At 34.7% G+C, this 6,294-nt stretch overlaps 1 long non-coding RNA gene across 1 annotated transcript; it reads left to right on the forward strand.

Moving 5' to 3' along the window:
- The first annotated feature begins 338 nt into the window (after positions 1–338).
- Positions 339–3,246, forward strand: LOC149786427 (uncharacterized). Its single transcript, XR_016425201.1, has 2 exons — positions 339–1,810; positions 2,994–3,246. It is a non-coding gene; the product is annotated as an uncharacterized LOC149786427 (long non-coding RNA).
- The last annotated feature ends 3,048 nt before the right edge of the window (positions 3,247–6,294 follow it).

A 6,294-nucleotide genomic window follows, 5' to 3' on the forward strand; every position in this document is an offset into this window, starting at 1 on the left:
CTATTATAAGTGTATGTGTGCTTGTAACACCAGTAATGATACTCTCCATTTCTTCACTGCGTTCATCCTTCTATAACATTATCTCTTTTTTAACCCCTGTGTCTTAATGAACTTTTGTCCATATAAGAAAACAGAACACAACTGGAATCAAATAATCATGTTTTCTTTTTTTTAACTCCGTAAATGCAGCCCACCTCATCTCTTGCACTATATATATATATATATATATATATATATATATATATATATATATATATATATATATATATATATATATAATCACAGACAAATTTGCAGCATCAGAAGTTAAATACTGGAAGTCATTTGTGCCTTCAAGACTTACCGTCTGTGTGGCTATAATGGAAATTGGGCAAGTCAACCACTGCATCATTTCGTGCCATCTAGAAATTTAATTATCGCATGCAGTGGTTTGTTCTGTGGCAAGAGTCCAGTGAATACCTTTAACTTTCTGAGTCATGCTGTAATGGTTGGGATGAATATAGGCTCGCACAATACCATCCAGTCATCCTATATTGTGACTGCAACATTTTCACTACGGGAGTATAGACAGCAGCTCTACCTAGATGAGGTGTGGGCCACGGGACAGTTGCTGAAGCTGGGTGGAGATGCCAGGTGGTCCTTCCCAGTCCACACTGCCAAATATTGCAGATATACTTTGATGAATGTCCAGACATCCAACGTTGTGGACATCAAACATGTGAAGCTATGTGCTTTTGTAATAGAGTTTTTAAAATGAATTCTCTTGTTTGAACTCGTACATTAAGGAAACTTAGTGAGTACATAATCAGATATATATTTATTTATAATCGTGTTCCTGCTTTAGAAACACTATTACACACAAAACATACAAATCATAATACTATATTTCAGTGCAAAGAGGTCATGAATTCTTATGCCATGGATTTTGAAGGTTTAACACGCTGTCTGCAGTTCATGCGGGAAGAGGGAAATTATATATCTGATCTGGTAACAGATCGCCATAGTCAGGTCAGGAAATACCCGTGGACACTACAGGAAGGGATCCACCACTGGTCTTGATGTATGAAATATGGCAAAAAGTAAAGATGTGTCAGAAATCTTCATTAGTCAATGTACCAAATATTTGTTTTCTCTCCCGAGTATAAAAGGAATCTGGGATCCTGGTACGCTGTATTTAATGTGTGTATGCACTGATTCAAGACATAGTGTTTTGTGACACACTAATTACAAATGCATACATATTTCATTTTTTACCGCAGTTAAAGCATGCAAAACAATAAAGTTTTGCATATTTAGTCTAAAGTAATAAGAGTATTTCCAAGCAACAGATACACACATTTTCCTATAGGCTGCATTAAGTCATCATAAATCCATACAATCATTTCATGATATTCCGTACATGTTTGGTCATTGCAAGAATCATGTAATCACGCTCACCCTAAGCTGGTCATCGTCACTAAGCCGCATTTCATATTTTAGGTTGTTATAAACATGCTTTTGACCATAGCATAGTGTTGTATCAGTTATGCCATATTATTTTGCAGCTACGTTTATTTAACCCCATTTCTGTTATGTGTCATGAAAAGGCTGCAAGCAGTGGGGAAGCTGAAACGTACTAATATTCAAGCACACTGGGCACAGTCCATCGGCAACCACATGTATTTGTGTACCGCTAGAAACCAGGGCAGTGGTGAGTTGGTGGACAAGACCAGTATCTTGAACCACATATCAGATGTCCAGAAGGGTCATGAAGGCTTGTTTCTCAAGTGTTTCAATTACGGTGACAAGAAACTGGAGCAAGTGAGGCAAGGTTAGTTTTTGTTGTACAATGTATTGATAATGTTAACTTTTAAATGTTGCAAACATATAACAGCTTACAGCATCTCTCCTTGATACGACGGATATTTGATAACTCAATGTAAATATTGATGTAATTATTTCTGTCTTGTCTTAAAAATACCATTTATTAAATCCTATTGAACTGTCATTTATCAACTTTAACAATGATTTTATTACCTTCACGTGGATGTAATAAACCAAACGTTGCATGATACTGAACTACATTTTATTATGCAGCATATATCACACCCATATAATGTTTAATACTGAGGCATTGTATTTATTCATCATGCATACATATCAGCATACATTAGCCAAAAAAGTACTGATAGTGTGTACTTTACATTTCATTATAGGCAGCAAGGCTTACGGGGAGGGGGTTAGAAATAATTGTATGTGGAAGACTACTTCTCAAAGAAATACAGAAGCTGTCACTTGCAGAACAGACATTTAGACTAGAGTCCTTCCACAACACCATCTGCTTTTTTGCCATAACATGAAGACATTACTTTTATGATCAGATGAAAGCAGGATAAAAATATCTAGTTTCATGTTGATTTTATTTACTATCAAGCCATGCCATATAAAATTAAAGGTATTGGGACAATATAACTCATAAGTGACAGTAAGATAATGATGTATATATGTCTAGAAACATTATTTAAAGCTAAGGGTTATTATTTTTGTTTTTACAGACTCTGCCTCGTCGCATTACACTTCAATGAAAACTCATTAAGAGCTCCAGCTCTAGTCAGGGATGGGATAACACAACATAGACTCTCTTTTCCTAAGGCTATACATGGTTATCCAGTAGAGATAAAGTAAAGGTCAAACATAATTATGGTGAGCAGTATAACACAGGTTAAATCATGTGGGCAATGTTTATTAACTATTCTTCATACAAAGTTGAATATTGTCCCAACCGAAAACGAATAACTGCTTAACATGTATACATACAAAAACTAGAATCACTTATTTTAATGTAAAATCTGCTTTTAACAAATTTGCTTTCAGCAAAAGAAGTAGAAAAATTACACGCTGTATAAAGCATTTGGATCACTGCTCTTTTTGGAAGACTTACATTTTCTTTTCCTTAGAAAAATGTATGACACTGCTAACTAGCTATATGATTGTAATAAAGCTCATATTTTCAGATCATGTCCAAACACGGATAGAGGAGGTTGTAATGCGGCGAGAAGCATACACTATACACAGCACATGAAGCTAGGGTCCATTAAATGAACCCTCCACCACCAGCTGTAGCCTCTTCATACAGAAAGAATTTGGTTCTAGATACGTACTCAATAACTCAGGAACATCGTCAATGTTTCAATACATGAAAGTGCAAGTTGATCCAATAAAGTTGAGAACCTCAGTAGCTTCTGACTTATTACTTTTCTATGACACATATAGTCAAACTCATTTCTAGAAATGTCATTTGTTTTCAGATTCTTCAGTCAGGTTTCAGATGCTTTCAGATGAGGAGGTCTTGCGAATCGTGCTCACTACACATGATGGTAATATCGTTCTATTTCTTTTACCATGTATCGTCCACACCCAGAGGACAAATCCTCTATATGCTATGTGTCGGTAGACTCTGAAAGGAAAAAGTACAGTTTACTAAATAGTATAGCTATTACACATAATTTCACACCAATACAATCACTATATACATCGTATGTATTTTTTTAACATATTGGTTTATGGTGCATTGGACGAGGTGGGAGAGTAATGTGCTGAGTGCTCTCTTGCAATCTCTGTCTCACAAACACACAAACACACACACACACACACACAATTCAGCTGAATTCGTCCTAAAGTTGTCATTTTCATTTGCAAACGTTATTGGTGTTAAATCAAACTTACCAAAGTGTGTGATTAAATACATGTTCATAAAAAGGATTATACACAGGTTTTCAATTTTTTCAGTAGATATATTTTGTTTTTGTCGTTGCTGCAAGATTATTACTCGCGTATGGATCTGGTCGTTCTGCCTTAATCTACCATTTTCTTGAACGTACTCATAAAATGAAATTTCTAAGACATGTGTGTTCTATCAGTTTGCAATGAATCCCTCGTGGTTTGTGATGCAGGCGGAGGAACATTCTTCAGTTAGCTCTTCCAAGATTGACCGAGATTGGCAACAAATATTCTCCTCTTGGTAGGGCATTAGCACATCATTTACTACGCAAGCACCTGCGTGAGGAACAGTGTTAAAATTATTTGAAAATTTATTGCCTGTTTTATATTTTAAATGTCCATTTCTTTGACGAACATGCATCCAATTATGACATGTACAAGTCTAAATTAATACCTGTTGGATAAATCCAGGCTATATAAAATGATAACCAATTTCCAGTCCCCATAAAGTTGGCAAGAAAGACTCTCCCTCTGATCTGCAATTTTCTTTTTTTAATCATTGTCTTGACAGACATTGAAAGAAGAAGAAAACTGTAACAGAAAATGGATTTATTTAAAAAATCTTGATCGGCACAAAATTCGAACCGTCTATCCCATTTATTCAACTACATTTTGTACTGCTATTCAATTTTATATTTAAAATTAAAAGTAGTTTATAAATGATATTTGCGTTTTCGAGCAACTGTGCTTCTTTTAAACCAGGCCGACAATAATACACAGGAGTCTCCAGATCATTGCCATTGACATAATCTGACTAGTCCTGTTCACGTTTGTCACACGTATCTCTCTCCGGTCTCTCGGGTTCATACATGTAAGGTTGGATGTTAATGGAATATTCTACTTCGGGAATGTCATCCACATCACTGTCATCACTGACAGTCTCCGTAATTTAAACATTCAAGCACAGCCAACTAATAGAACGCTTGAGTGCATTTTCAATAATGCCGGTGTGTACACAGCGTCTCAAATGATATCACATCCGCTATTTGTTCAGGGGGATGGCAGCGTGTTGGTCTGTTAAAGACGGATCGGGAGAAATGATCGGTTTTCATAACTTTTGTCATAACGAGTAAGAATGAAAAGTATGAATTTTCAGAAAATGAACCTTGTGCGTATAGCAAATTATATATGAAGCTTGTGCAAAGTTTAGTTTTGCATGTTTGTGCCCATTAAGGACAGAGTAACCAATTTTTATTCTGCATTTTATGTTGATTTCTGCAATCAAGTTTGCATTTCTTGACTTCGACAAGCTATAAGCTCGCATGATAAAAACCGCCCCATCCTTGAATATTGATTGCCACTTTATTTTGGTTTAAAATTAACTCACTCATCTACAATTTTCCATTTTATTTAAATATATAGATGAGTGTATGGATAAGGTAACGTTTGATCTCCGTCTTATAATTTGTAAAATTAGTTATTTGCAGATGAATATTTAAAAACCTACTTATTGTGTTTTGGAGCTTGTTCCAGACAGTACGAAGATTATTAATTGTTGCTTGGATAAATGTACAGCGTGTGTGCATACATTATTTAGGATATATTCATCCTCATAAGAAGAGACTGCATATTTATCAAACAGATGTTATTTCAATATCGCATTACATAGTAAATTAACAACACCTAATACTACACAAACAAACAATATCTTACTGATAATATTGTAATGAACACAAGCATAGCATCCTTAACATAACGATAAATCAGAGTCAATCAGTGATATTAAGCATTTGTATTACATTTGATATAAGCATGGCAAGGTACACAACATCATTGTTGGGTTATTGTGTACAGTGACTTTTGTCATGGACTTTGTTACCTTGTTTCTGTTACATCAGCATCTAATTAAGACTGTCGGAAATAATGAGACTGTCTCTTATCTTGGTTATACACATTTATTGCACTACATTAAGCAACGAACGTGCATTTGTACTGTAGTTTTGCTTCTGTCTACCAACAACAAACATGAGTATACGAAATGATATTTAACTGGGTAATCAGACCACCTGTTTAATGTTGATCATTCTTATGGATAAAGAAACTATTTATTTTAAATGGATCAAAGACAAGTAAGGTGAAAGAACGTTTGTCCCTTGTGCTTCTATAAATTCTTATCAATATTTAATTTGCATTGCTTGTTAATTTTATTTATTTATTATAAGCTATGCATTATTGTGTGTTTAACGTAACCTTCTTCAAAATCATTTTCTTGGACACCTGATAGGCAGATGTGATTTTGGTTTTGTAAATAACTTGTTTTTATGAGTCTAGAAGATTGGAAATTCCCCATGAAATGCAGATCATCTTGTCCTTTACCAATTTTATCTTATACTTGTAGTAAACAGCCTTCAGATTATAATTAAGTGTTTATCTTGTGAACGGTTGGAATGAAATTTTCCGTTCGGTAACAATTGTTTCTGTACACGCCAATTATAGTCTGAGGTCGAGCAGAGAGCTATAAAATTTAGAACGTTTCCACTAGTACATATTTCATCTAGACTGGAAGTAATTTATGCAAATTATTTAATTCAAATT

This window comes from Sinohyriopsis cumingii, chromosome 12 (assembly GCF_028554795.1).
Source record: "Sinohyriopsis cumingii isolate HCF-2022 chromosome 12, ASM2855479v2, whole genome shotgun sequence".
In the NCBI taxonomy this organism is placed as follows: Eukaryota; Metazoa; Mollusca; class Bivalvia; order Unionida; family Unionidae; genus Sinohyriopsis; species Sinohyriopsis cumingii.